Source organism: Lygodium microphyllum, chromosome 9 (genome assembly GCF_053477565.2).
Source record: "Lygodium microphyllum isolate KBCC chromosome 9, Lygodium_microphyllum_v1.1.10, whole genome shotgun sequence".
Classification (NCBI taxonomy): domain Eukaryota; kingdom Viridiplantae; phylum Streptophyta; class Polypodiopsida; order Schizaeales; family Lygodiaceae; genus Lygodium; species Lygodium microphyllum.
In genome coordinates, this window is record NC_141143.1 from 124,895,541 (window position 1) to 124,903,278 (window position 7,738).

At 38.3% G+C, this 7,738-nt stretch overlaps 1 non-coding gene across 1 annotated transcript; it reads right to left on the reverse strand.

The window, feature by feature from the left end:
* Window positions 1-827: 827 nt before the first annotated feature.
* TRNAG-UCC (transfer RNA glycine (anticodon UCC)) lies at window positions 828-899 on the reverse strand. Its single transcript has one exon. It is a non-coding gene; the product is annotated as a tRNA-Gly (tRNA).
* Between the last annotated feature and the right edge of the window lie 6,839 nt (window positions 900-7,738).

Consider the following 7,738-nt stretch of genomic DNA (forward strand, 5'->3'; position numbering starts at 1 on the left):
ATATTTATTTATTATTTTTGTATGCGCATAGGCGCACGATTTAGATATTTGTATTTGAACATTGTATTGGGTATGCTTGACTTCTTGGGCGCCTGCCCATTACCTTTATTTCAATTTGGCACAAAAGCAAACTCAAAAGTCAAAAACGTGCTATTTTGTAATTTGGGCTATTATTTGAGCTTGAAGATGATTAATATAAAAAATACATACTTCATGGAATGCTCACACAAGGCATGGGGAGAGATTTCACCCAATTGGCCTCTTGTTCATGTTGTGCAAGCTTTCTACATTGATTTGTGTGTAAAAAGTAGAGTTCTTTTGCTCTTGGTGGGGACCTTCTCACGCTCACTACGCGCGCTTACGGCATTCGATCTGTGCACCAGGTATCCTCTTTGAAGAGATCGGTTTCTTCAACCAAAAAACTGCACTTTCTTTGGAGAAGTCCTTCCACTCAATTAGGTACTCTCAGAGAGTTCTACTCCTAAGAGGTTTCTCCCTAGCTGCTTCGATTGTCCTTTGTGGACGCATTTCAAGGATTCCTTTTGCATGGTCATGACCATTTGATCGTGACATTGAGTCCATGATGTACGTTGGATATGTAGGATTTGAGAAAGCACACATGCAATGTATCATTCTCTGTAGGATGGGATGGGAGTGCTGGCCAAAAGTAAAAATGGGAACCATGTCTGCCGTTAAAACATGGTCCAGCCTCCTTGGATCAGCACAAGCTTTCTGCCTGTCTCCCGGGATTTACTTTTGACAAAAGGAATATACCAAGACGGAAAAGTCGGGGAGTCAGACAGAGGGGAGGAGTGGAAAAACCACGATGCGTTTGCCGGGAGTCGAACCCGGGTCTATTGCTTGGAAGGCAATTATCCTGGCCGTTGGACTACAAACGCTGTCTGATGTTGGTTACTCCGATATAGTAGCATTTATACAGTGTAACTCAAAAGGCATGTTGCGCCATCGTCTTCAAATCCTAGCGCCTTCTTTGCATGCAGGATCCGGAGAGTTTGAGTCGCTCCGCCCGTTGAGCTTTGTAGGAATCCAAGCACACCCACCACACTCCTTTTCCCGTGGGCCGCCCGCCGTGAAAGCCCTCAACTTTCTTTTTCAAACGTTAGGTCTGGAGCCGGTTCATACGCATCTCTCTCGCATTTTCTCTTGCCATCCCCTTTTTTGCCTCACAAGGTGGTCCGGGCCTTTAAAATTCTTGGGTGTTCAAAGTGCACCTTGCTCATAGTCTCTCTTTTATTGCCCATTTCTAGCCTCGCTTTCGGCTCGGAAAACCTCTTGTACCGAGCAAGTACTTCAGCTTCGAACTGGATTCCACGCTTTCCCTGTGCTATGGACTGGCGCAACGGCCAAAGGAGACCAAGGGATTGAGCTATGTGGCACCCGACCAACTATGTTTAAATACTATGGCATTCGTCAAAACCCTTTGCTTATACCACATGAAAAATGTCAAGCCAACACTGCATTAAAAGAAATTCGAGCGAAAAACAAACTCATGCACAAGATAACACTGAGAATAACTATTCTTAGAATCCGCCAACAAAACAATAAATTGAGCATCCACACAAGGCTGCCACCCACGAAAGGTTGTGCCTGTCCTGTCCTCGTGTGCTTGTTATTGCTTCAGACATATTTGTGAGATGGCCATGCATGCTTAGACGCCTTACAGACCCTACATCGACGCACCCTCACTTCAAAAATACGTGCAACGTTGGAATATTGCCCGCATGAGGAACACCCACAACATTTCATTACACCTAGCGCAAGGGTAATTGCACGTGTTTTTTGTGGTGGCGATAGACCGTCCTCCATTTGATACTTGAGCTTCTCACTTCTCTGGGAAGGTAGTTCTTGGTTTCAATGTCCAGTATTTGATAGTGATGCTAGCAAGCATATTACTTACTATAAAGAGTTGCTTTGCCATTCCGAAATGTCTTCATACAAAGCTTATATGTAGCATGCGCATGCAACCTCATCTAATGATCCATGTGCTCATATAGTGTAGCTTATTAGAACAACACAAGGCGATACACTTGCACTCTAATTTTTACTTTATGTACTAGGGATCAAAATTTAGACCTTTTCACTATTTGTAGCTACGAAAGCTAGAGTTACAGTTATTTCTAGGGATGTTCAACGTATGATTCAAAGTGTTGGTGAGGTTTCCATTCCTATACCATGGGCTCCTTTACATGATGGACATGTTTGACCAGACTGCATATGGTGCAAGCGTTGTTACTAGTAGTTCTGGAGAAGGGATGCCAACTTGCTGTGTGCTCCTAAATTGTGGTTTCTTGATGTGCCTTGTTAGCTCCTTATTAGGCATGGAATGGTATATGTATTGTGGCATTTGCAACTCGAATAAAGTTGTGTATTTTGATGATCACATGAGGAAAAATGGTAAAATAAACACAATCTTAAGATTTTCATTAGATTACTAGTGAAGCTCAATAGTAGAGTGATAATTTGAATATGCCTTAACATAAGGGTGTCTTTATTCGTTCTACTAGCTCTTAAGGTCTAGACTGGAATAGAATTACATGAAGGAGGTGCATTGGGATCTTCCTAGCTTAAGAATAGCGAGTGCTCAAAGTGGGCATGATTTGAAAGGTGGAGCTTCATACTTAAGGTGCATATTCTAAGAATACGGCGCAAGGTGGCAACTTCTACTAACTCTCTCCTCAGTGCAATAGGCATGTTATACAAGTCTTGTGAGAACAACAAACATAGAATCAAAGATAGTTAAAGACATCTCTTCAAGGACTTACAAGAAGTAGAGAATGCAAGCACCTACATCATTGAAGAGATTGATGAGGCAACACGTGCTATAATGTTGAATATGCTAGAGTGAGGCAAGTGGCTCTCATGCACTAGATCCATCAGGAATAAGCTATGTTGGATGCATGTATCAACTTGCAATAGTAACGACTAAGGAGAGTCTTAAAAGAAAATTGATTTCATATTTCATCTAAAAGTGCATGCAAGCTTTGAATGTTATTAAGAAACCAATATTGTAACATGTTTTGATACCACAAAAAAATCAATCTTTACTTTTCCACATGATAATAAGTTTGTACATTGAGTGCTTAGGTAGAATCAAAATGGAGCGACAGATGCATCTCTAATGGCATGTTCTTTATTTTCTTCCCTTATATGCCACATCCTATTAGATAGTTTAACAAACAACCAATGTAAATCACATGTCCGAGGGGTAAAATGTTATAATAAGTATCAACAATATTTTCGAAATGATAAAGTCAAAGAAAGTCAAAGTGCAAGTGCCAAACAACGGTTTTGCAAGATATATTATTTATCAAGCTTCATCCAATTATTTTGGGTTCAAGAATGCTAGGAAGGATAGAAGACCCGGACCAAGTGACCCATTGAGATTAGGGTAGATTTGAAGTCACTTTTTGGCCATGTAAGAAATCGAGGAGAGAGAAAGCATGATGCAATTCATAAAAATTAATATTGAAAAAAAAACTCTAGATAGAAAATATTATTGTCAAAAATGTATGCAATCTCGAGAAACGTTGGCTGTTTTGTACCTTGGTACTTTCATTGTCTTGACGACGAACCTTAAAGGCATCACATGCAATTTCCACCTTCAATTCCTTGTCGAGAAATTCCCTTTAGGAGTCAATGAATCTCTCAAAATATTCTCTCTTCCCTTTTCAAATTTTTGTTTCGAGGGACTTCAAACCACTTCCATTACAAGCTTGGATCACCTCTTGTCCCTCAAAACCACATCCATTGCAAACTTGGATCACCCCTTGGTAACTCGATTGCAAGCATGGATAATTGTAAATGTCTATACCACCTTCATATTGATCTAGATGATGAGTATCCACTTGTCTTAAAAATAAACAAGGTGTCTGGTCACACACCGAGTGAGTTGGAAGCAATGAGATTAGAGGGCAGAAAGAATGTCGATTTATGGACTGATGGCAAGTTGTATCATGTGGACCCTATGACAAGAAGTAGCCTTTCATTCTCTTCATGTTTCTTATCACTACTGAGGTTTGTTGGAGATGGGTGTTGACGTCGTCTAATGTATACTTAGAATCTAGTAGACTATTCCAACATTTTGAAGTTGGTTATGCTAGGAAATAGATACAATGATAAAACAATTAGAGTAGTGCTAAGGAAAATAAGGAGTCTTTGATCCCAACTACGTGCAACTAGATGGAAGAAATAGTACTTGGGTCACGTGAAAGACAGAGGGGCCAAAAGAATATCAAGAACCTAGAAGTGGAGGTTGCAAGAGAAGAATAACAGGAATATGATAACAATTGGTCACTTATGCTAAAATAGCTGTTTTCTTCTATTGTGTCTCGGGATCATTCTATGGATGCATTATAAATCCATGCTTATATGTGTGTCATCATTTTTGCTATAATCATAGCCTTGATAGTGGGTGTTTTTGTAAACTAAAATTTGCTTAAAAAGGCTTCTCACTTTTAAGACATAGTCTTATATGCTTTTCTCTTATTGTTGGTTGATATTCATTAGTTGGATGATGAGGTTATCATTGTAACAAACTTTTGTGAAAGGTAGAGCTTGAGTGGAAACACACAAGTGGAAGCAAGAGCAAAGTAAGAGCTATGGCGGATGGAGCAAGAGCAAGAGAGAGAGATACTCTATGTGGGAAATCCAATAGTTACAATGTGTGATTGGCCTTCCCTTATTCAATAGTCAATTGAAAGAATAAAGAATAAAGTGATAGTGATGGGCACCCATCACTTACAATATACAAGTGTGCAGTCATGGTACGTGTAGTAAATATAGGATGGTGTAGATACATGCATATTTACCCCCTAACAACCTACCACTTAAAGGTGAATGTGCCTCTACTAAGGAAAGAACAAGAAAAAAGTGACAAAGTATAAATGTACATAAAGTACAACAGGATAAGGAATAGACGTCATCTCATCCTACATCCATTATCTTCCTAAGGAAGGAAAAATATTCTATCAAGGGACTTTTAGTGAGCAGATCTAGAAAATTCTTGTCATTCAAGATCTTGACAAGATCAATAAACCTATCCTCTACCACCTCTTTCATGAAGTAATAGTGCATCTCAATGTGCTTTGTCTTTGCATTGAAAACTGGGATTATCGGCCAACTAATGATCTACCACCTTCTTGATGAAGTGATAGCACACCTCAATGTGCTTTGTCTTCACATTGAAGACTAGATTCTTTGCCATTTGAATAGCACTCATGGAATATGAATGAAGTGTAGAAGTAATAGTAATACCAATGTCTTCCACCAGATGGCCTAACCATAGGGCCTCCTTGCAAGCTTTAGTGTGGCTGCAACATACTCTACCTAAGTAGTAGATAAGGCCTGTGTGTATTTCTGTATCTTGGATATCCAAGAAATAGCACCTCTAGCAAAAGTGAAGACACACCTAGAGGTAGACTTCCTACTATCTAGATGTCCTACATAGTCAAAGTTAGTGTATCCCATGACTTTCTAAGCATGTGAATCCCAAAGCTGATAACCCATCTTAGTTACATCACCATATCCAAGAAAGATGGATTTGACAAACTTTGGATCAAGCTTGTTGTGTTTGTCCTTGAGTACATGGCAAAAAGCCTCATATCCAACGACTCTAAGATGCGCATATAAGGGAGGTTTTCCAAACCATACCTCCTCTGCAACCTGATAATCAAGAGAAGTACATGGGGATTTTTTAATCAAATGTATGACAATATTAACTACCTAAAAATTCTGCAGTAAGCGTATTTGACTAAGCATATTGTGGACTCGTTCTTGAATGGTCATTTTCATGCGCTCTATAATACCATTCTAGGATAGGGTGTACAGGGTTAATTGATGCTTAATACCTCTCTCATCATAAAAATTCTATAATACTTTATAAACATACTCATCCCCATTGTCAAACCTCATGTATTTCAAGCTATACCTAGACTAGTTCTCAACAAGGGCACGAATGTTGAAAGGTAGATAATGCATCTAATTTCTACTTAATAGAATATGCCTAGATCCTATTCAAATAATCATCAATGAACATAATAAATTACTTCCGCCACCCAATGTGATTGACAGGGCATGGGACCAAAAACATTAGAATTCACAAGAGCTAGAGGCTCACCCATGGACGTGCATAATGCCAAACTTCTTATGAGAACTACAAGTCTACCTACCATAAAGACAATGGTTGTAAGAATCGAAACATTTATAATTAAGAGGTGGAAGATATTGTAAATGAGCAAGCACTTTCATTCCCTTTAAGAACAGATACCTAAGGCAACGATGCCATAAAGATACATGTGGTATGTTAGCCATAGCCAAAACATGGTCAAGAGACCATATATAAATAAAGGAAAGAGGCTACTAGCCTTGGCACCTCAAGAAAAGATAAGATTTCCATGAGTAATCATCCATGTGGAATCACCAAAAGATACATAATAGCTTACACCATCCAACTTCTAGTAGATAGTAGGCTTTTGATCAAAGTTGCTACCATGACGTATATTATCTAGAGTAAAGGAGTTGGCTGAAGAAACTATAGCCTTAAGTCCCCAATGCCAATAATATTCAATGCCAAGTCTTTTTTCATTTTACCACAAGAATATATTATGATGTGATAGTACTAAAACTAATCTCTATGTGGGGTAATATGAAAGGGAGCCTTTAAATCAAGTAGCTAACACTAAGAATATGTAGACATAGTATTAGTCAATTGAGAAGCATCAAGAGAGGAAGCTGCTAAGATGTACTCATTTTCTAACTCTTTATGTACTACATTTATCTCTTCAATCTTTACATTGGACTTACTAGAGACAATGCTATGATCATTAGACTTTTCTTGCAATTTTCCCTTGCCTTTCTATTTGCAATTTACCCTTGCCTTTCTATTTGTACTTATCATTGTGCATCTTATCATTGCGATCAAATATGACCCTGCTTCCCATAATAATGACATGTCATAGAGGACTTAAGACCATTGAACTTATTGTGAGACTTTCCATAATATTGAGATCTTTGTGAGGATCTATCATGGCAGTCATTACCACTCATACCATCATGTTTGCCCCTAACATCAATGCATGAGAAGTACAGGAGGAATTCACAATTTTGCTATTTATTTTCTCTTGAGTAAAACACCCTCAACATCCTAGAGTTTCAAGCCATTCTTAGACATATTAGTACACATGGCTATACAAAAAGTATCCCATGACTTGGAAAGTGTAACAAGCAAGAACAAGGGAGGGAGGTTATCCTTGAACTCAATGCCCTACAAAGCAAACATACTAAAAATTAAATAAAACTCATTCAAATGTGTGGATAAAATAGTCTATTCCTTCATGCAAAGGTCCATAGGTTATTTCAACCAATACACTTGTGATTGAATATCTTTTCCCATAATTGCTAGGTGTATCCTTAGGTACAATAAAATTGAAGAAATCTTATTTAGATAATGGTAATATTAGGGTGGATTTACATAGCTCATCCCAATCATCTTGATCCATGCCTTTGGGCTTTATACTCTTGGTTTTCAATGGCCTAACCTACTTCTTTTGAACTAGTACATGCCATATCTATGTCTTCTAATAGATGAAACTTGTGTCATCAAGATTTTCAATATTGAAAATAGCACTATCATTCGAATAAGTAGCCATAATGATAATATACCAATGAAAAATCCAAGAGAATAGGATATTATAAATGACTACAAATCAACCCCCAAAAC